The following is a 21,743-nucleotide window of genomic DNA, read 5'->3' as shown; positions in this document are numbered from 1 at the left end:
ATCTTCAGGAACAAGGTATACCATGAAGCCCAGTGTGAATGTTAAAGCTAAGAAATCTTTGAAACGCCCTCTGATATTTGCTATTCTTTTTCATTAAAAATGCTCGTCACGGTCCGCTGTTTAAGAAACACTGCTCTTGAAAGTTTTTCTTTCTGACCAAGCTGTTGCTAGACTGGCAAAACATATAATTCATCAATAGCTTTCACATTTCTACTCAATATTATTGGTTGATAACAATCGGACTCCTTTGCCGCTAACGACGAACTTGAACTCTACATCAATGTCTGGATTGCGTTTAGATATATATAAAAAAGATAGATAAAAATGATTTCGTAAAATGCATTGATCGAGTACAGTATCTCTACTAGCATGTTAAATATTCATAAATCTTTCCACCCTCTAAACCAAGTCCTTGAAAAAGAATCGCGCATGGAAACTTCCATCGATACACAAAGCCCATAGAAGCTGCTCTGTTTCTGTGAGCATTTCACAGAAATCACTTGTCGCATGAGACATTGCTGTTAACTGAAGCACGAGATGGTCAGAACATGGACACAGATAATTCTCTTGCCACTTTGCATAATCTATATGAAAATGTGTTCGGTAGGGCTTGTACGTCCAGGTAAGCGCTTTAACAGTTTAAATAAGTAGAATGTATTCTTTGTGATTATATAAACGAGATTGTATAAATGATTGGCCTCATTTAAGTCGGACGTATTTTGTGCTGTGACTGAGGGGATTTTATTGTTTAGAATTAAACCATTCAATTCCTGTCTCGATCTACTAACGCATTACAAGAACATTAAGTTCTTAATTAAATATAATTATTTTTGTTTAATTACTGTTTTGCCTTATATCAAAAATAAGCATTTTCTTAATAAAATTAAACTAAATTAAATTTCATAAAAATGAATTACAATTCATAAAGTGCAATTAACTTTATGAATTGCAGTGGGCAATTTTTATAAAAAAAAAATTTAATGCATTTTGGTTATGTTTCTGAGATTTTATTTGAATGTTTTGAACAACAATTACAAATTTATTCACCACCATCACACGTATGCGAACAGATTTATAAAAATAATCATATCAAGAGGATGATTTATACTTGTAGTGGGTCCGGTCATAGAAATTCGACAGAGGTACAGACAGTCTTTCCATTGATTTATCCATCGACATATGCCTTTTGACAGGACACTGAAGTAGCACCTTGAGAAGCACTATATGAAAGAGGTTCTACAACTTTTAAGCTTTATGAATAATCTTTTCATGGATGAAATGTGTAGGAATGAGATCCAGCTTGTTAATTTAACATGATTTCTTTATTGAGATTTTCTGGCCGTTTCTATTGTTGTTCAGTAAATATAGCACAAGACTTCATTTCACTGGATCACACTGATGGATACGATGGTTTCTTTGATATCTGTGAATAATTCCTCATGTAAAGATGATAAAGAAAAAGGAAGAATAGATCTAATTATATTAATGCGAACATTATAACCTAAGGATTCAAAAATTGCCGAAGAAAACAACAACAAGAAAGATTAAATATTTGTGTCTGGTGATGTTCCATCATCCTCCAGAACTAGATAGGCATCACCAGGTTCCGTCTTTCAATCAAGTAGCTCTCGATTATCCGTAAATACAATAAACCTTTAAATGCTCACTGTGACTTTAAACAGGGCTGAATCAGGCACATCTCTTGCAGTTTAATAAATGGGTTACCGTTATATTTGGCTTGATTAGACACAGGTACACAGAAACATACCAATTCAAAATAACTACTACAGGAATAATGACATTTGTGGATCATTGGAGTCGCGCAATGTATATATGTTACTATTATTATTATTATTATTATCTTTAAAATGTTATTTTGTGTATGATAAATAGAATATAAAATTGATGGTGAATGTTAATAAATCACTAAGGAATATTAAAATTGTTAATTCTATCCGAGTGGTTATTTGCATGATAACCTAAACATTTCTTTGGATCATAATTATAAAACTATTTAATTATAAAATCATACATGAAATCATATATTAAATTGCGTCAGTAATAGATTTCTATTCTTTGTATTTTTTCTGAAACACACACACACACACACACACACACACACACACACACACACACACACACACACACACACACACACACACACACACACACACATGCGCACGCTCCACTTGTCTCAAAAAAAATAAAACTAACTGGTGCTCTCGAAATACTCTCCTAATATTTGCTAATATTACTTCCTAATAATATTTATATTATTTATTGCTATTATAAAAATGGTAGGACATTATCTCAGTCGAAAGACCTGCAGTTGAACTCCTTCAAGGATATGAAGAATCTTGTAAGGACTTTTCATGTGAAAGTAATATATGTAGTCTCACACATATGAATGTCTGTAAATCTGTAGGTGCATTTAATGCTTCCTAGAACACTCGCAATTATAAGGAACACGAAAATTTACCTATACATGTGCAGTGAATAGCCCAAAGAAGGATTGATTATTTCTGTTTCCAGCTTGAAATGCTCTCCATAACTGAAGGCAATTCCTTCAACCCAATTCCAAGTTTGTTTTTTTGTTTTTGTTTTTGTTTTTCTTTCTTGTGCTTTGAATATTATTCTGCATCACTTCAATGAACGCGATCTCATGAAGTTCAGGATGTAATATTCTGGCACAAACGCACACAGTTATGAATATTCAAAACCCCTCAATGAAAGAATTTTCTATAGAGTGATTGTTTATTAAATACAATTCGGTAAACGGAGGTAGCGAATTGTTTCACCCGGAGCCTCAGGTTTTTCGTCCCTCAGAACAGGCAAACTGGTCCGTGATCACACACACACACACACACACACACACACACACACACACACACACACACACACACACACACACACACACACACACACACACACACACACACACACACACACACACACACACACACACACACACACACACACACACACACGGATTTACAGTCAAAAAAGCATACTTGAAATCCCTCATTGGAGGGTTCAACCACTTTTGAAGGATGGATGAGGAAAATTGAGGGGAATCGCACAGAACAACAACAACAATACTTCCATTATTTTGTTCAATTACAGCGAATAGGCATCGATTCGCTTTTCGTTATAAATTGTCTGTGTTGTACTCGTGAAAAACCAGGTAATATTTGGACATTTCTGTATTTTTAAAAATATGAAGATATCCAAAACATTTTTTGCGCTAAGTTGACAAAATTATTCCGACACCTTATGTGGCATTCAAATTTCGGATCTGCCACAAGAAAATATTCAAGAAGTGTCTGCATAATTATGTTAATAAAAGGTGGGATATGTTGCATGCTTTGCATTGTACATGATGTCAAAATGCCGCGTTCAGCTGTACTAATAGACTTCCAACTTGGGATGGGTGTAAAATCAGTGGTCTTCCTGTCTGTGATATGTCTCAGTATATCGAAATCCACCGTTGCTTATGTCATTCGTAGGACAGTTGATGGTGCTTCCACAGGAAAAACTCTCTGGGAGTCCACCGACCCTCACTGACCGAAATCGACGATCTCTGTCTCGTAATGTTCGAGCATTCTGCGCGTCATCAGCGGCGAACTTCCCAGCTAACTTGGAAAATTCTACAGGGACATCTGTCAGCACTAGAATTGCATGCAAAGAGCATCGCTTAGGTTACCACAGCAGAGCTGATGCAAGCAAGCGCCACACATCGCCAATCATGTATGGTTTAGACATGGTGTAAAAAACTTTCGCACTGTTCTTAGAGCAAATATAATTGGATAATGGTTCTGTGGAGTGACGAATCAAGCTTCTAAATGTTTCACTCCGATGGTCGTGTTCGGATCTGTAGATTACCTGAGGAATCTCAAGATCCCCGAGTTAATTTGCTAGGTTAGAACTTACCAAAGCAATGCGTAAATATCTGGAAGTTTTTGTGGTCATACCTTGACTTTCTGACATTATTTTTCTACTCAAAGGCTTCCGTTGGTGATCACACGTAAAACAGTCCCACTCACTTTCTCAAAAACTACTAACTGCATCCGTACTCTAGTCTTCAGTTAGGAAGACATCACAAGAATTCTGAATGTGTTGGAGACTAACAACTCTTCTAGTCCCGATGATTGCTCTTCTCAACTGTGCTTAAAATCCCAGCCACAAAACTATCGTTCAATTGTGAGGAAATTATAATGGAGAAAATCATCAGTAATCAACTGCTTTATCATACGAGAGTTAAACGGTTAATTACTAACCACCAATATCGATTCTTCCGCTTTCAATTAACGGTTGATCTCTTCGCCAACATCACTCATCTATGGACACAAGCTAGAAAGGTTTGGTGAAACGAGTATGTTCGCTCTATTTATTTCAACGCACTTGATCGAATCAGAAATGAAGGGCTACTTACCAAATTTCTCACTTATAGACTACTGTCGATCCTTTACAAGTAACTGAAAAAAATCTGAACAAAATGCAATCTATAGTTTTATTGATTACACTATTCCCCCCATTCCTCAATTTTGTTTAACCTTGCACTAATTACATATTCCAAAAAACAGCATCTTCAATAATCACAGTCTTAAACCCTACTCTTTTTGAAATTTCAGTGGGTGTGAGGACATCCTGCATAAAAGGTACCTTAGAAACATTTTTCTTATTCGGAGTGCATTTTTATGTTGTGTTTAGTTTAATTTGGTTTGTATCACTTTTAGGTGCATTAAATTCCGCGCAATGTCACGTGTTTTCCAAAGCGTGCAAAGTAATGAATAGAAAATCCAGAATAAATATAAAGAAAGAGATACGATACGATAGCGCAATGTTAATCGATATGCATTTCGAAATTATACTCGTTACAGACCTTTTCATACCTTATAGAATATTCTGTGCATACAAAATACCAACACACAATAAAATACAGTACAATACAACATACAATGCAGGTGTTGTCATTTATGGATTAAAGAGAAAAAATATCTCCAAATAGCACATAAATACTGAGATACGATAGCAAAATTAGCATTTTGTTTGCATGAACAACATCAAACAATGATTTTGTAATGCATCGCATTGTGATTGTAGGATGGATGGTAAAATGCCCAATTTCTTAATAAATATCAGGTAAGGATCTATAATATACATATTTAAGGCTTATTTTGAATGTGATTTTGAACAATACAATGGACAGAATCGATTTGATAATTGGCTACTCAAGTGCTAGGAGTGTAGATGACAAGTTGCTCCAAATTTGAAGGTGATCAAGGATTGATACGGATTTTTTTTGTCACACGAAACGAGAGAAGAGATTCAAATATTTGTAATTAACCCAGTAATTATCCCAGGGAGAGAGGATCATGTCCTAGAGACTGGAAGAAGTCTGTTTGTATACTACTACATAAGAAAGGAGATATGAAAGCGTGCAACACTATAGAACTATTAGTTTAGTATCTCATGCATGCAAAATTTTATTGAAGATGATGCTAAATAGGATTGAGGCAAAGGTGCCCGAGGAACAAGCAGGTTTTAGGAAAGGTAAGGGCACCAGAGATCAGAACCTTTGCTTTAGACAAATCATAGAAAAAATATAAAGAACTTCGACTTCCTCTGGTAATGTGTTGCTTAGACTACTCTAAAGCTTTTGACTGTGCTGAGCATGTAAAACTGTGGGAAGTAATGAAAAGAATGGGTTATCCTCAACACACTATCTGGTTGATAGCCAACACTGTACAGGGAGCAAGAAGCCACAGTAACAAAAGGTATTGGATTGACTGACTGGCTTCAAGTTGAAAAAGGAGTTAGGCAAGGATGTTTACTTTCTCCTCACTTGTTTAGTATACTGTATATGCGGAGGGCATCATGCGTGAAGTATTGGAAGAGCTCAGGACAGGAATTAGGATAGGAGGTAGATTGATCAGTAATCTGAGATATGCTGATGATACAGTACTTCTTTGTAATGACTTAGAAGAATTAGGACAAATTCTTGACATAATTAACAAGATCAATAATAACAGAGGACGGACTTCAACTAAATCCTAGCAAGACAAAAATTACGGTTCTCAAAGGAAACACAAACAGGGAAGCTCTTGAGAAACAAATTTACTTTAATGGAAAAAGAATTGAGGAAGTCAGCAAGTTTGAGTACCTGAGATCCATTATTAATGTGAAGAATTGCTGTTCAGAAGACAAAAGAAGAAGGTTATGAACGGCTAAAACAACAGTCAGAGACTTGTATAAAATCTGGAAGAAAGCATCTATCTCCATGGTAACAAAGCTGAGGATTTTGGATGCAATTGTTTCTCCAACAGCGTCTTATGGATGTGAAATTTGGAACCTAAAGAAGTCAGATAAGAAACGGATATCTGCTTTTGAGATATCCGTTTGGTGCTACAGAAGGCTGTTGAGGATATCATATACAGAAAGGCGTACAAATGAATGGGTGTTAGAAAAGATCAGTAGAACGTTTAGTCTCCTTAGGATATTGACAAAAGAAAGTTAAAATATTTTGGACACATTGAATGGATGGAAGGAGGACTTCTCAGAACAGTAATAGAAGGTAAAGTTCAAGGGAAAAGAAGAAGGGACAAACCAACAATGAAATGGATGGATGGTGTGTGTGTGTGTGTGTGTGTGTGTGTGTGTGTGTGTGTGTGTGTGTGTGTGTGTGTGTGTGTGTGTGTGTGTGTGTGTGTGTGTGTGTGTGTGTGTGGAGCAATTAATCTTCAGAGAGTTGAAGTCTCCAGAAAAGCAAACAACAGGACTACATGGCGAGGCCTGGTGTGGCACATCAATAAGCATAAGAGTGACCATACGGCAACTGTGGATGTCTAGTGAACATATAGATAGATAGACCCAGTAAAAGGTAGATGTTTGTAATAGAATAGTAAGTGGGATAGCTTGTTTTGCAATTTCGTTGGTTCACAGAATTGTGATCCTTGAATGAATTGGGAATAATGTGGGAAAGAGATCTGAACTTAATTGAACAATTAAGTGATCATGCAAACTCATTGTATAAATGAATGGCCTTGTTTAAGTTTCACGTATTTCTGTGCGCTGACTGAAGGAATTTTATTGTTTAGAAATAAACCATTCAGTTCATGTATCGACCTATTAAAGCAGTACAAGAACATTCCTTTTTTAATTACAAATAATTTTTTGATCAATTACAGTGGAAAATGATATCAAAAATAATCTTTGCTTTTAACCGATTGCAATTTTTAAGAAAAAAAAATTTAATCCATTTTGGTTACGTTTCCGAGATTTTATTTGAATGTTTTGAGCAACACTTGCAATTACGAAGGTATTCACTACCATCACATTTTTCTGAACAGATTTATAAAGAAATAATTTCAAGTGGATGATTTATACTTGTATTGGGTCTAGTTCTACAAATTGGACTGATGTTCAGATAGTCCTTCCATTGTGTAATCCATCGATGTATGCCTTTTTGACAGGACACTGAAGTCACACCTTGAGTAGCACTATATGAAAGAGGACGTGCACCTTTCAAGTTATCTGAATAGTCTTATCGTGGATGAGTTGTGTAGGGATGAGATCCGGCCTCTTACTCTAACATGATTTCTTTATTGGGATTTTCTGGACGTTTCTATTGTTTATGAGCGAATATATCAAAACACTTCATTTCACTGGAATACGCTGATGGAGACGATAATTTTTTTTTGATATATGTGAATACTAAGTGAATATCTCATGATAAAGAAAAAGTAATAATATCTCTAACTGTATTTATGCGAACAATATAACCTAAGGATGCAATACTCGCCAAAGAAAACAACAACAAAGTTTAAATAGTTGTGTCTAGTGATGTTGCATCATCCTGCAGACCCAGATCGGTATTACCACTTTCAGTGTCTTCATCGAAGACCTCTAACGGATAGTGTTTCAAGTACATCCGTAAATACAACAACCTTTAAATGCTCACGGTGACTTTAAACTGAACTGAATCAGGCACATCTCTTGCAGCTACCAAATGGGTCATCGTTATACTGTATTTGATTAGATACGAGCACACAAAAGCATAACACTTCAAAGTTAGTACTGAAGGAACAATGACATTTGTGGATCATTGGAGTCGCGCAATGTATATATGATTTAATTATTATCTCTAATATATATCCTTTAAAATGTTATTTTAAAGGATATATATTAGAATATAAAATTGATGGTGAATGTCAATATTATATCATTAAATAATATTAAAATTGTGAATTCTATTAGAGCAGTTATTTGCATAATAACCTAAACAGTGTCCCTGGATCATAATTATAAAACTATTTAAATATAAAATCATACTCCAAATCATATATTGAAATTTGTCAGTACTAGATTTCAATTCTTTTTATTTTTTCTGACACACACACACACGCGTTCAACTGGTTTCAAAAGATAAGATTAACTGGTGCTCGTGAAATACTGTCCTAAAGTACTGAATTATTTTCTTAATGCCAATCAGTTGAATTATTTATATTATTTATTGCAATAGTATCGCAGTCGAAAGACCTGGAGTTGAACTCCATCAAGGATATGAGGAATCTTTGTAAGAGGACTTTTCATTTGAAGGTGATATATCTAGTCTCACAAACAAAAATGGAGGAAAGGGTAACGTAAAGGCTATAAGAGACGACAAAGGTGACATGAAAACTGAAGATAAACATATTCCAGATATCTCGAGTTATTACTTTAATTACTTAGAAAGACTGGTGAATAAAACAAGTAGTAACAGCACAGTAGCAGAAAACGACATACAAGAGGAATGTATACAGGACACCTGTCAATATTTCTGGTATTAAATACCATAAAAAAACCAGAAATGTAGAAAGACAACTGGAGTAGATGATACTCGACAAAAATGCTAAAATGTGGAGGCGTAAAAGTTTTAAGGTGGCTGCATTGCATTATTCAGAATGTCTGTTTAGCGGGACAAATTTCAGGTGATCGGAGTAGAACTGCAAATGAAGTAAAACAAGTAATAAAAACAAGGAGAATATCTGGATGTCTTAACAGCTTCATCTGAAAAATAAGCACATACGTAAAGAAACCAAAATAAGAATCTCAACAGCGTACTCAGACTAATACTAATTTATAAAGCAGAAAAGCGTGCACCAGTTACAAAAATTGGAAAAATTAATGAAACACTGAGGTGATAACATTAAGAAAAACTGAAGATGTAACAATACTAAACAACATCACGAAGTCACAAATCCTAGATAACTGTAAAACACAGGAATTCGTCACGACCTAGATGGGAGTCGAACCCAGGTGTTTATTACAATGATTTACATAATCAATCCAGTTAATTAGTAGGTGTTTTTATTTTTGCCTATTTAGACATTTCTTCATCCATGTCAATTTTCTTAACATAAATTATTTAATGCTTTAATCTCATAGATTGGAAAATTCGTGCCATAGAAGACATTGCCCATCAAATCAACTGTGAAATTGAAGAATTTAAAAATGACTTGATTTATTTATACACATCGAATGTGTCAGGTAAGATAATAAATTTGCTTCAAATTAATTCTATCGATATTCTATTTTTCGAAATTATTACTATTTTTTTCGGAATACGCATAGCCCTTTTTACAATAATAATAATAATAAATATTATTATTAGAAATACGCTCAGTGCCCAGTCAATGGTAAAGATTCCAGTTAACTGGAAAGACAAGAATTCAAATCCTGTTGATGGGCCCTTTATAAGGACTTAAGTTTAAAAACTGAAGATGCAATTGTCAGTCGATACGAAGCATCATTTTCTAAGTCAAAAAACTGACTGCCTCCTCTTGCAAAAAAAAAATAAAATAAACTGTGGTTAACACATACGTTGATAGACATAGCTGGCTACGAAGGTGAGAGTAACCACTTTGTCATAACATTGTATGATGACCAAAAAGCAAACTGTTTGGTCCTAAATTGGCAAATAGTTTTATGTGAATCTCGATTTGTGATAGTCTGTAAGCAATTGTACATTAATACGTTGGTATGAAAATAATTCATATGCCCGTGTGTTTCGTATAGGTATATCTAATAACAATTTAATTTTTAAATTGTTTTATTCATTGGGGCGATAAAAATCATTCATTTCCTAAAGACATTCAAAACATCTATGCCACAATAGGATTTGAATCTGCACCCTGTTGACTAGAGAGAGAGAGAGAGAGAGAGAGAGAGAGAGAGAGAGAGAGAGAGAGAGAGAGGTACATTCCCCCCTTGCCATTCATGCTCAAGTTGCCGATGTAATGGAGATGATTTTCAATAAAATCTCGAAAATCGTAATAAGATACCAAGTTACAGTGCTTCTTTTGTGAAGGCAATAAAGAAAATTTAAATAATTTCACTGTTTTCATTTCCCAAAGGAAATAGAAAAAACCTGTTTATCCCTGACTGTTTTTGAAATCTATAGGTAGCTGATTTTTCCCTTTATTTGTCACTAATAGTTGAGTTCACGGTTCCCGAAGATTTGAGTCTTCCGAACAGAACACGATGACAACTGCGCCATCTAGTATTTCTCCAATCATATTATGTATATTAGTTTCTGAAATAGTTAGTTCTACTGTAGTCTCGTGTTATAACTCGAATTTCTTGTGATTAAAATCTCTGTTCTTTTAGTTAGGTCCATTTAAGTGCATTTATAAGGGTAGGGGAGGAAAAGTTGTGATAATCACCATGAAGGAAATGAGGTTAAACCACGTAACTTGCACATTATTTTACATATTCCCCACGAAGTATTATGCACTTTTTACAACGCTGCTGCATCATTTGCAATCTTCTGAGAAAGAAGTCTTTCCCTTGTTGCACAAACCATCATTTTTGTAGTAGGTGTTTATCAGAAATTTTCAGTCGCCCCCCCCCCCCCTCCTATGTTGGAATCACATCGTCATCATTCCTTGCCACTTTGTAGGTTTGCTTTTGCTATTCTTATGTCGAAGCAGTTTGAATTTGTATATAAAATGGTCTAAATTTTTACTTTATTAATTTTTGAAAAATAAAAGTTACCTATACACGTGCATTGAATAAACTAGAAGAATAATTAGTTTTATTTATTTAACGAAAACAAGTTGAGTGGTTCGGGTTCTACGAGTTTCTGCTTACATCTTGAAATGCTCTCCATAGCTGAAGGCAATTACTTGAACTCAATTCCCAGCTGTTTTTTTTTTTTTTTTTTTTTTTTGTGCTATGAATTGTCTGCTGCACCACTTCAATGAAAGCGATTTTATGAAGTTCAGGATGTAATGTTCTGGCACAAACGCACACAGTTATGGATATCCAGAAACCCTCAATGAAAGAATTTGCTCCGATTATCTATGAATATGGTTGCCTATGATTATGCCTTGATACAATTATGATTCGCTCTCCCTTCTATTATATTTTTCAATTACAACGAATTCGCATCGACTCCCTTTTCTTTATACACTACCTGCTGTACTGCGAGTTAAAAAACCGCGTAGAATTTATTCAGAGATCTCTATATTTTTAGAAATATGGAGATATCCAAATATTTTTGTGATATAATATGCAATATGTTGACAAAATTATTTGGACGCCTTACGTGAAATTCAAATTTCGGATTCTACCACATGCAAATATTCAGGGAGTGTCTGTGCATAAGTCTGGATATAAAAGATGGATGTGCTGTATTTTTGCAGAGTATTCGATGTCAAGATGCCAAGTTCAGCTAAACTAACAACTTGGGATAATATTTGGTGTCAAATCATTGGTCTTTCGGTCTATGACATTGCTACCTGTTTCAGTATATCGAAATCCACGGTTGATTATGTCATCTGTAGAAGAAAAGTTGATGGTGCTACCACAGGGCAGGGGAACCGCCGTGAGAGGTCCCGACACTCACTTACCGAGAACGACGAGCTCTGTCACGGAATGTTCGAGCATTCTGCACGTCATCAAGGTCGGACTTCTTAGCTAACTTGGAAAATGCTGCAGGGACATCTGTCATCACTAGAATTGTCCGCAAAGAGCATCGCTTGGGTTACTACTGCAATGCTGCTACAAGCAAGTCACACATCACCAATCATCTATGGTTCAAGAATGGTGCGAAAAATTTTCGCACTGTTCGTGAACCTTCCAAATGTTTCACTCTAATGGTCGTGTTTGGATTTATAGATTCCCCAAGGAATCTCCAGATTCCCGAATGATGAGTTATTTTGTGAAGTTATAATTTAACAAAGTAATTCAAATATTTAAGTTGTTATGGTCATATCTTGACTTTGGCATTATTTTCTACTCAAACACGTCCGTTGGTGATCAAGGTAAAACTTTCCCACTGACTTTATCAAGAACTGCTAACTGCATCCCTATTCAATAGTCTCAGTTAGAAAGACATCACAAGAATTCTGAACATCTCGGAGACCAACAAATCTTCTAGTCCTGATGGTGTCCCTTTTAACTGTGCTTAAAATCTATACTCCAGAACTATCGTCTAACCTACATTCGATACAACACTTTGTTCATCTAGCATATACCTGCACATGAAAACCGATTTATATTTAATCCATCCACAGAAATTAGATAACAGCCAAGCCACCAAACAATCAACAATCATTCCATTGCATTGAAAACATAATAGAGAAAATCATCAGTAATCAACTCCTTTACCACCTGTTCTACAGTTAATTACCAACCAATAATATGGATTCTCCTACCTTCAATTCAAAGTGGATCTCTTCGCCAATCTCACTGATCTATGGACACAAGCTATGGAAAGGTTTGGTGAAAACAGAATGTTCGCTGTATATATATCAAGGCATTTATTTGATTGGATCAGAAATGGTCGACTTACAAACTTTCTCTCTTATAGTCTATCGTCTGTCTTTAAAGTCAACTGAAAAAAAAAACTCTCCACAAAATACTACCTATAGTTTTATAGATTGTACTATTAATCAATCCTCTTTTTAGTTTGATAACCTTGCAATACGTACGTATTCCAAACAACAAGATCTTCGACAATCGAAGTCTGAAACCCTCAACTCCTTGAAAGTGAGCGTGAGGACAATCTTGCACTAAACACAGTTATTTTGTCTTTTTTATAGAAAATACGAACACCCTTCTCCTTAGTTCATCTTTGATAATAACTACATCTCTATATGGGATTAGAAGGTTCTTCTTCGACAGATTACACCTCTAGCCTTGTCCTAGATTAAGCCAATTTCATCCCATAGCTTCATGTACTTCCAAAACACGGGTATATGTAACTTCTGGAGATATTCCTTCTTACATGAATGAGGAAATGCAATTTCTCCATTTGGCTCTTATACCCAAACACGCCCAAGCAATTGGTGATCATTATCTGCTCGGTTTCCGGTTCCAAACATATCGAATATCTCTCTTTCATTCCTTTAACTACCTTGCATCAGGACATTGTTCTGATGAATTGAACATTCCCCAAGAACAATGAACCTCCGGTAGGTCTAAAAGAATATCATCAGATTCTTTCTTACTTCCTACTCTCTTACCCACATATTACACTGATATGCATTTTTCCAATAGCTTGTATTTGGAGTTGAAGCAAACCGCAAACTCGTGTAGTTTGCGTTGTAGTAGGACTAAATTTGGTATGGTGTGGTTGACAGTAGAATTACAAGGAAATGAGGAGACAGAGACTTCGGAAAGGTATAAGTGAAGGTACATAGGATGTAATGTCACTTATACGAATTACCAAAAAAAAAATAAATAATAAATAAAGATCGCTTTACAGCAATCGACACAATATGTTGAAAATATGGTCGAATAATATCAGCACAACGCATGATCTCCACTAATGGCTAAACAGGCCCGACAGTGTTGGACCACGTTCAATGTAAGGGTGTCTATTAAATTCTGTGGGAACAAATTTCATTCTTCCACCAGAGCATCAGAGCGTACTTTAACTCACCATTCTACCGAGGGGGTGGCTACCGACGTGAAATGCAACGCTCAAGTGCGTTTCAGCGTTCCATACATGTTCGATCGTATTTAAGTATTCTGATTGTATTGTGATGCCATGGCAGTCGTTGGATATCTTTAAGTTTCAAGTTACATTTCCACCACTTTAGCCCTGTGGGCAGTGCAACTATCATGTATGAAACGAAAATATAGGCAAATAGAATCCTTACAAAGTCTGACATAAGGTTCTTCGCTTCTCCATGCATTGCACACTTTAGAGGAGAGAGGCCATTAATCATTTTTCTGCTCTACACGAGAAAGCACTACCTCCACTGTAAGTGTCCCTTTCTCTGATGTTACATGGATGGCACTGCATACTTTGATCTTTCCAGATTAACTGTGTCTAGAATCCCTTTGTAGGCAAAATGGCACTCATCGGAAATTTGTCAGGACACAAAGTCTCAAGTTCATGTCATCAGTAGTTTTAACGACCTCTGCAGACTCTCATTCTTAATGGGATACAAATCATTTACTTCCTTCTGTTGCCACAGTGGCCTCAAGACACAACTGTTTAGTGAGGCTACTGTGGTTCCGTTGCTGTTTGGCGAGATAGCGGTCTGTTCTGATTGCGTTATCCTCCGGACGACTTCCACAACTCTTGTTATAGCTGGTAAAGCAAATTTTCCACCTTCTTTATGATGGCCTGGACTACCTGGCCATCATTAAGAATCGTTTGAAAGATAACGATTCATATTGCTATCCTTGAAGGTGATGGAGATGTAGCTAACCCGCTGAGCAAGAAAAAAGAAAAATATTCTTGAATGTTTCTATTATTTTTCACGTTGTATTTTAAACATTACATTTAAGGAGACATAGCGTTATCCTTTAAATAATTCAAGGTCAGCTTACAACAGTGATGATTGAGGTTACATACAGGTTTCACGCGATTCTGAACTGAATGTCGTCAGTATATTAATATCATGTGGTATTTGAATAGTTTTCACATGTAGAAGGGCAAAAATTGTCGTCAAGAATATCACAGATGTAATCATCATCCATAAGATTTTAATACAGAAGAAATGGTCGGTGAATGTGAAACTCGACTCTGGTAATAATTAACATTAAATGACTTTAGGCACTACTAAGTTTCTTGGAATTTATGTTGTGTTTACTTGTAAGTTATCACTTTGCTTTTATTTTATTTTATATTATTTTATGTTTCATATTTACTTTTTAAAAAATCATATTATTAAAAATAATACTATACTTTTAGTATTTTATGTGTTACGCCGAAAGATTATGTTTCATATTCCAATTTTAGTTGATTGGCCCGAAATGCGTCGATGCAATGCCTCAAGAGAATTTTCTATGAAAGCATTCGAAGAAGATAAAGGCATAGAATATCTTAACCTCCTAAATGATCCCTTTTCAAATTTTGGAGTTCGTATTGATATTAAATCGAACATAATATACAATACTGGGAATGCTATTCATGCTTTAAACAGTTTGCAAAAGGTTTGTATGCATGCGAAGCTGTCATTGCTATGAATTGCTTATAAGCAGTCATTTGTAAGCATTGCTCACTGTGCAATTTTCATCTTATTTCTCTTTCAGATCCACCCTAGGGCAAAGTTCACTTATAGATGGTTCATATTTGTTGATCATCCGATAAATGATTCATCTGTAATACAAGTCTTTTCCAAATCACTACCAGGAGTTTTTGATGCAGTTTTCATTGGCCCAAAGTTTTACCACGTCAAGTTGCCCAATGTATGGTATACATTTATTGATTTTAAAGAATCATAAGATACAGGAATTTTATTTAGGTTGTGAAGTATGCAGTCGTTAATTCAATTCTAATAGAAGCATTTATAAATTCTATATTTAAAAGGAATCATCTGATTATTACTAATTCGTTTGAAGGTATATTAATTCGCTTTAGCAATAAAAAAATCGACATCAGGTGGAACACCTGAAACTTTTTTCCCTTGCTTTCAAACAAAATGATAGAGATTTACATCACGTTGGAAAATATTAGCAGGTACACGCTGATCATTTGCTAGTAGGAGCTGTTTATTGTTGCAATGCTAACCATCTTCACAGAGGAATAACCTCCACTACCATATGAGACCGGTTAACGGACCACCTGAAAATGATGTCTCACGTCATAGACAGGATGCGAACCAGGATCGTTCCAATCAAAGAGCCAGTTTATATCAACTGAGCTACGGAGGCTGGAAGGATGATGGAAAAAAAACTGTTTTTCTGAAAGCAAATTTTATGCATTGCACGACATTCACGTATTGCCTATAGTTAAGCAGGAATGTCTTGAATATATTATGGTTTCTGGAAAACCTATTTTGGAAATTCTCCATCGAATCCTTTATCTTTGTAATGTCAATAATAGTTTAATATAAAAGCTTATTATTATTATTATTATTATTATTATTATTATTATTATTATTATTATTATTATTATTATTATACGGGCGCCTCCATGGAGTCCAAAGACTCATCATGGGAAACCCAATTTATCCACACAATCTATTATATCTCTCTTTGAAACCATTAACAGAAAAAGCAGTCACATCTGACTCTGACAACCCATTCCACTCATTTGCCATGCTCCAAGCAAAAAATCTAGTCCTCACACCCATACTGACCACAATTTTATTTAACTTCTAGGGATGACTCCTTGTTCTGGTTCCTCTAGCCAAATGCTGAAACATTTCCCCTACATCTCTATATAAAATCGTTTAAGCAATTTAAATGTTTCTCTCATATATCCTCTTTTTATCCTATCAACGAACTTCTGCAATCTGCACACCTTTAATCTATTCTCATAGGGCACTTTCCACAGGCCACTCATCATCTTGGTCACTCGCCTCTATATCCTCTCCACCGCTTCCACAATCTCAAGAAACCGAGGGGGATCAGACTTGAGCACAGTAATGCAGATGTGGGCGTATCAAGGCTTTATAAAGATGAATTATAACTTCCTTATCTCTAATTGTTAATGTTTTCTTCACTAGTGATCTTATGTGCTACTTTAGCAATATGTCCTCAAAACTTTAACTGTCTGTCTACCACAACCCTAAATCTCTACCTTCATCTATTTCCTGGAATAGTGACATCAATGTGATAAACGGCTTGTAATCTATTTATCCCAATGTGCATAACTTTACATTTTCTACATTAAACTGCTGTCCATTATCTTTTGCCCATACTGACATCCTATTTAAATCGTCTTGCAAGCTCTCCACATTGCCTGGATTAACTATTACTCTAAATAATTTAGCATCATGAGAAAACAACTGAATATTTCCTTTCAAATTATTTCGGGTTGAAATTTCAAATTTCATTTCCAGGTTATTTCGTATGTTATTTATGTACAAATTAAACAGCAATAGTCCCAGCACAAGACCTTGTGGCACACCACTAGTCACCATCTTTCTCCTCGATTCTGACCCTCCATGTACTACGTTTTGATATCTGTCCAGCAGCCACCCTCTTATCCACGTAACCAGTGTCATATCCATCCCCAATTGTTCTAATTTGCGTAACAGTGTTCTATGTTGTATTCTGTCAAATACGTTTGCAAAAACCTTCACAAAGCCATGTTAACCGTCATACAGTATCCTATTTTTATCTACTCTTTTCGAATTCTCCTTTTGAGAAATTTTTCTGTACTTTAAGCACCACGCCTGAGATACTGATTGGTCTATAATTTGCTATTGTAGTCTTAGAACCTCAATTATGCAAAAGAATAATTTTGCCCTCTTTCCACTCCCTTGGAACGCTACCAGAACTGATACTTAAATTAAACTGCTTAGTCGAAGGCATTGAGAGTTCTCGTGCACATTTTCGCAAACCCTAGCTGATATCCCATCTATTCCCAAGGATGTTCGTTAACAACGAACATCTTTGGGAATCGATTCAGTTGTCGCATCGTATATCTCTGATATTGCTATATCGAGGCAATATATTAACTTTATCCTTTCCCACTTCAGCCTCTATATTAAATTCTATCGTATGTACCTCTTTGTTAAGTCAGTTGTGTCATTGTTATGTGATCTTCATTAATTTTAGTCTTATCGTTATATCTCGCTTCTTTTATACCTTTTCTTAGGTAATTTAACCTTTAAGGGCCACCAGAGATTACCTGTTCCCTGAATTCTATGAGTTAACCAGGTCACTTAGGCAAAATTTATTTTTTTATCTGCACCAGCCTTGGCCTTAAAGTTAGAGATAAACTTAACCTCTAGGATAAACATAGATTATCAGGTGCCACTAATAATGTTAACTGAATTCTTAGAAGTCTTGGGTTCTCTGGCTTATTTTATTTGCAGTCGTGCCCTACTACTTTCAATTGGGGTATTCCCGCACACACACACGATCACAGGTTCGAAGTTTTATGAAGGGTCAGTCATCATGATCAGAAACAAATGTAAGGAACCAAAATATTTATTAAACTCATTATATAATGCCATGCAAGTTAAAGTAGTTATCATTCTAATTTAATCTTCTACCTTTCTCTCACCCTCTCACTCTTAAAACAATTATGCATTGACTTCTGCTGCGGTGTCATACCGGAACTTTTCGTAAGTCAGCCCTCAAAAATGAGAGCTGAACTGCGATGAACTCTTGGAGCCCACGAAGAGAAATGCAGGAACAAGAAAAAACCGGGGGTGATTTACTTCCGTGTCGCGGGTTTTATACGCTCCCCTAGAGCGCCACCCTTCCGAGTTTGAATTTCTCTTATCGTCTCACCATTGGTCTCAGGCTGGGTGACTTCACCGATCAACATAAGGGACTTCTTGTTTCCGGGAACGTATGCGTTATGATGTCTTCTCAGATTGATGCCCGCGGGTGCTTATGCTGCTCTTATAGTATTAGGGCGATCTTTGCCCTATATTGCCTGAATAATACGCATTCTTTCATTTATAATATTTCACTAATGATTTCTCTCATATCTGTCCCTTTTTGCTGACTTCCATTCATGCTAGACATATACATACATTCATTTAAATTCACATAATTCACAGTTTATCATACAAGATGTTGTTACAAAAAAACATAGTTACACTGCGCTAAAAGATAAGTATGCATATATATTTCTTGTTAATTGTTAGATTCTGGAATGGTGACGTCATATAAAATTTGAAGTCGCCTATTTCAGATCTAACACAGTTATTTCAGAAATTAAATTCTTCCATTTGTCATTAGTAACAGTCGTCTGATCAGATAAATACGGTATTTACAAAACAAACTTAAATTGCCAGTGAATTCTCAGAGAAAACCTGCACTTTTCAGATCTCGAGTATAAAATAAGTACAATAGAATAAGAATAAACATTTTACTTAAAACTTTTACCAGCATTTCAGTTTATATTCGAAAAATTATAAATCGTTTTATTCCAGGTTTTTTTCGAATACGAAGTATATCATTACAGAAGACCTTATTTTGGATCCTCATCACTTCTAGATTCAAATGTATATAGCACACAATCATTGACTGAAACTCATGCGAAAGACCCACCAAATTGTCGAAACTTAGGAGGTGTGCAAATAATCGTATCTGCTAAAAAGGTAAGCAACGGAAAACTTTTTTTCTATATATTTATTTATTTCTTTTCTATATATTTATATTCTATATATATAGAAAATAAATTTATATTTATTTTCTCTCTCTCTCTCTCTCTCTCTCTCTCTCTCTCTCTCTCTCTCTCTCTCTCTCTCTATATATATATATATATATATATATATATATATATATATATATATATATATATATATATATAGAGAGAGAGAGAGAGAGAGAGAGAGAGAGAGAGAGAGAGAGAGGCCTAATTTTTAGAGAGGCCTTTATTTATAAACCGGGTCTCTTGTACCGCTGGGACACTTAAGATTTCGGAAGAGTGTTGCCTTGAGAGAGCATTTTGAGTCTCTAGGGGTTGGCGTTTTCCGGCAGGGCTTCTATTGGGGCTCTACCGGTGGGTGCTTTTCCCTGGAATACAAGCGGTTGTGCTCAGTGGCAGAGTGAGTCTGTCACTGAGTGGAACCAACTTAGAAATTACTATAATAATATTATAGTAATAAATACTTTAATAATATTCAACGCTGAGTTAGTTCCACTCAGCGAACCTGGGTGGAACCTGAACTCAGCGAACCTGAGTCTGGGGGATCGGCTAATGTTTAGAGAGGGCTTTAGTTAAATAGTTGCCTGCTCTCCGAGGAGAACCAACCAGTTCGAAACAGCTGTCAGGACAGTGAAACCTTATCAAAATAGACCAACAGAAGGGAATATATATAGATGCTTGGGCGGCGCCTATGTCTTCTATATGGTCCTCACTAAGGCAACTCGTAATGCCGGCGAGTGTATTCCCGTAAGTTCTCTGGTAAAATTTCGTACGAAACTTTTATAGTTTCTGCATTCGGCTTGTAAATAATGCTGGATTTAATATCCACTTGATTTAAATAATTTTGTCTCGCCGTAATGAAGCCTTTTGGCTCTTTATTTTAGTAAACATTTAATATCTTTTATTTTTCAAAAGGAGTGTGCCGAACACTTTTAATCCTAACTGACATGTTGAAAAAGGGGAAGGGGAGCAGGATAGCCTTAGAGGCTATCCTTCATCTTTTTATTACTCTATGTATTACAGAAATTAACTTCTTCCAACTATCATTAATGACAGTCACCTGATAATAGTGTGCTCAAGTTTTAGGAAAAGAGAAATAAATACCATCGTCTCGGGGCCTCAAACCAAAACACTTTTGTTACTCAATCAGTGTGAGTTCTAGGGCAGATTTTTTGAGATATGTGTAAAACTCGAGTGTTATTTGCCTGGACGAGTAAAACCTAATTGTCCGTGTCAGTGATTGTTTATTTATGAAACCTATTGAAAACATATCGCCAAGAATAGTCCCTGTATATCTTCTAAGGTTAGTTGATTAGCAATATAATACTGATTGCATAATACAGAATAATTGCATTATCAAGACGAAACTTGTTAGTGGGAAATTTAATGTTCCATAAAAAAAGTCAATTACTGCTATGCCTGAAAATGAATTATGACAATGCGCTCTTCCTTCCTATGTTGACATATCGCAGATGTAAAGGAAACGAAAATATCTAGTGAGGAACAAACCGCCATGGAGTTCACCTTAACAGCGATGACTGTAGAAATTTTACGGGGCATGCATTCTTCCTGAAGGCATGTAATGAGGATTGTTGTGGGGCAGATGTCTCTTCACCGGCTGAATTCATCCCACAGATGTTCAATAGGGTTGAGATCAGGGTTCTGTGGAGATCACTCAATTGTGGTGACGTTCATGTCCACAAACCACGCAATTACAGAAGCAGCCTTATGACACTCTGCATTGTCTTGCTGAAAGAGTTCAGTTCCGTAGAAATGCCATACGACATGGAGCATTGCATTGTCCAAAATGTTCAGATATCTCTCGGAGTTTAATGTTGTGGCATCACAAATATAGGTTCGAGGACAAACCAGATAAACAAGATCATACCATCACACCGTCACCTCCGAATTTCATAGTTGGGATTACGCACTCCAGTAAGAGTGCGTAATCCCAACTATGAAACTCCAGTAAGAGACGTACACCAAGAATCCGACACACCCATCCATCTGCTCTGTTCGGTAGAAGATGTGGCATGATTCGTCGCTTCATAACACAGCCTTCCAAGCTAAATCTTGCTAAGCGACAAGATTTAGTGGCTAACACTGAGAGCATAAGTTTCTTTTTTCAATATTTTATCTTAGTTCAATCTATATTGAAATGGATTTAAATATAAATGAAAGTATTTCT

This window comes from Typopeltis vanoorti, chromosome 21, assembly GCF_054136105.1.
Source record: "Typopeltis vanoorti isolate ZY-2024b chromosome 21, IOZ_Tvanoo_1.0, whole genome shotgun sequence".
In the NCBI taxonomy this organism is placed as follows: Eukaryota; Metazoa; Arthropoda; class Arachnida; order Uropygi; family Thelyphonidae; genus Typopeltis; species Typopeltis vanoorti.
The sequence above is the reverse complement of the archived record's forward strand: the minus strand, read 5'-3'. Positions refer to the sequence as shown.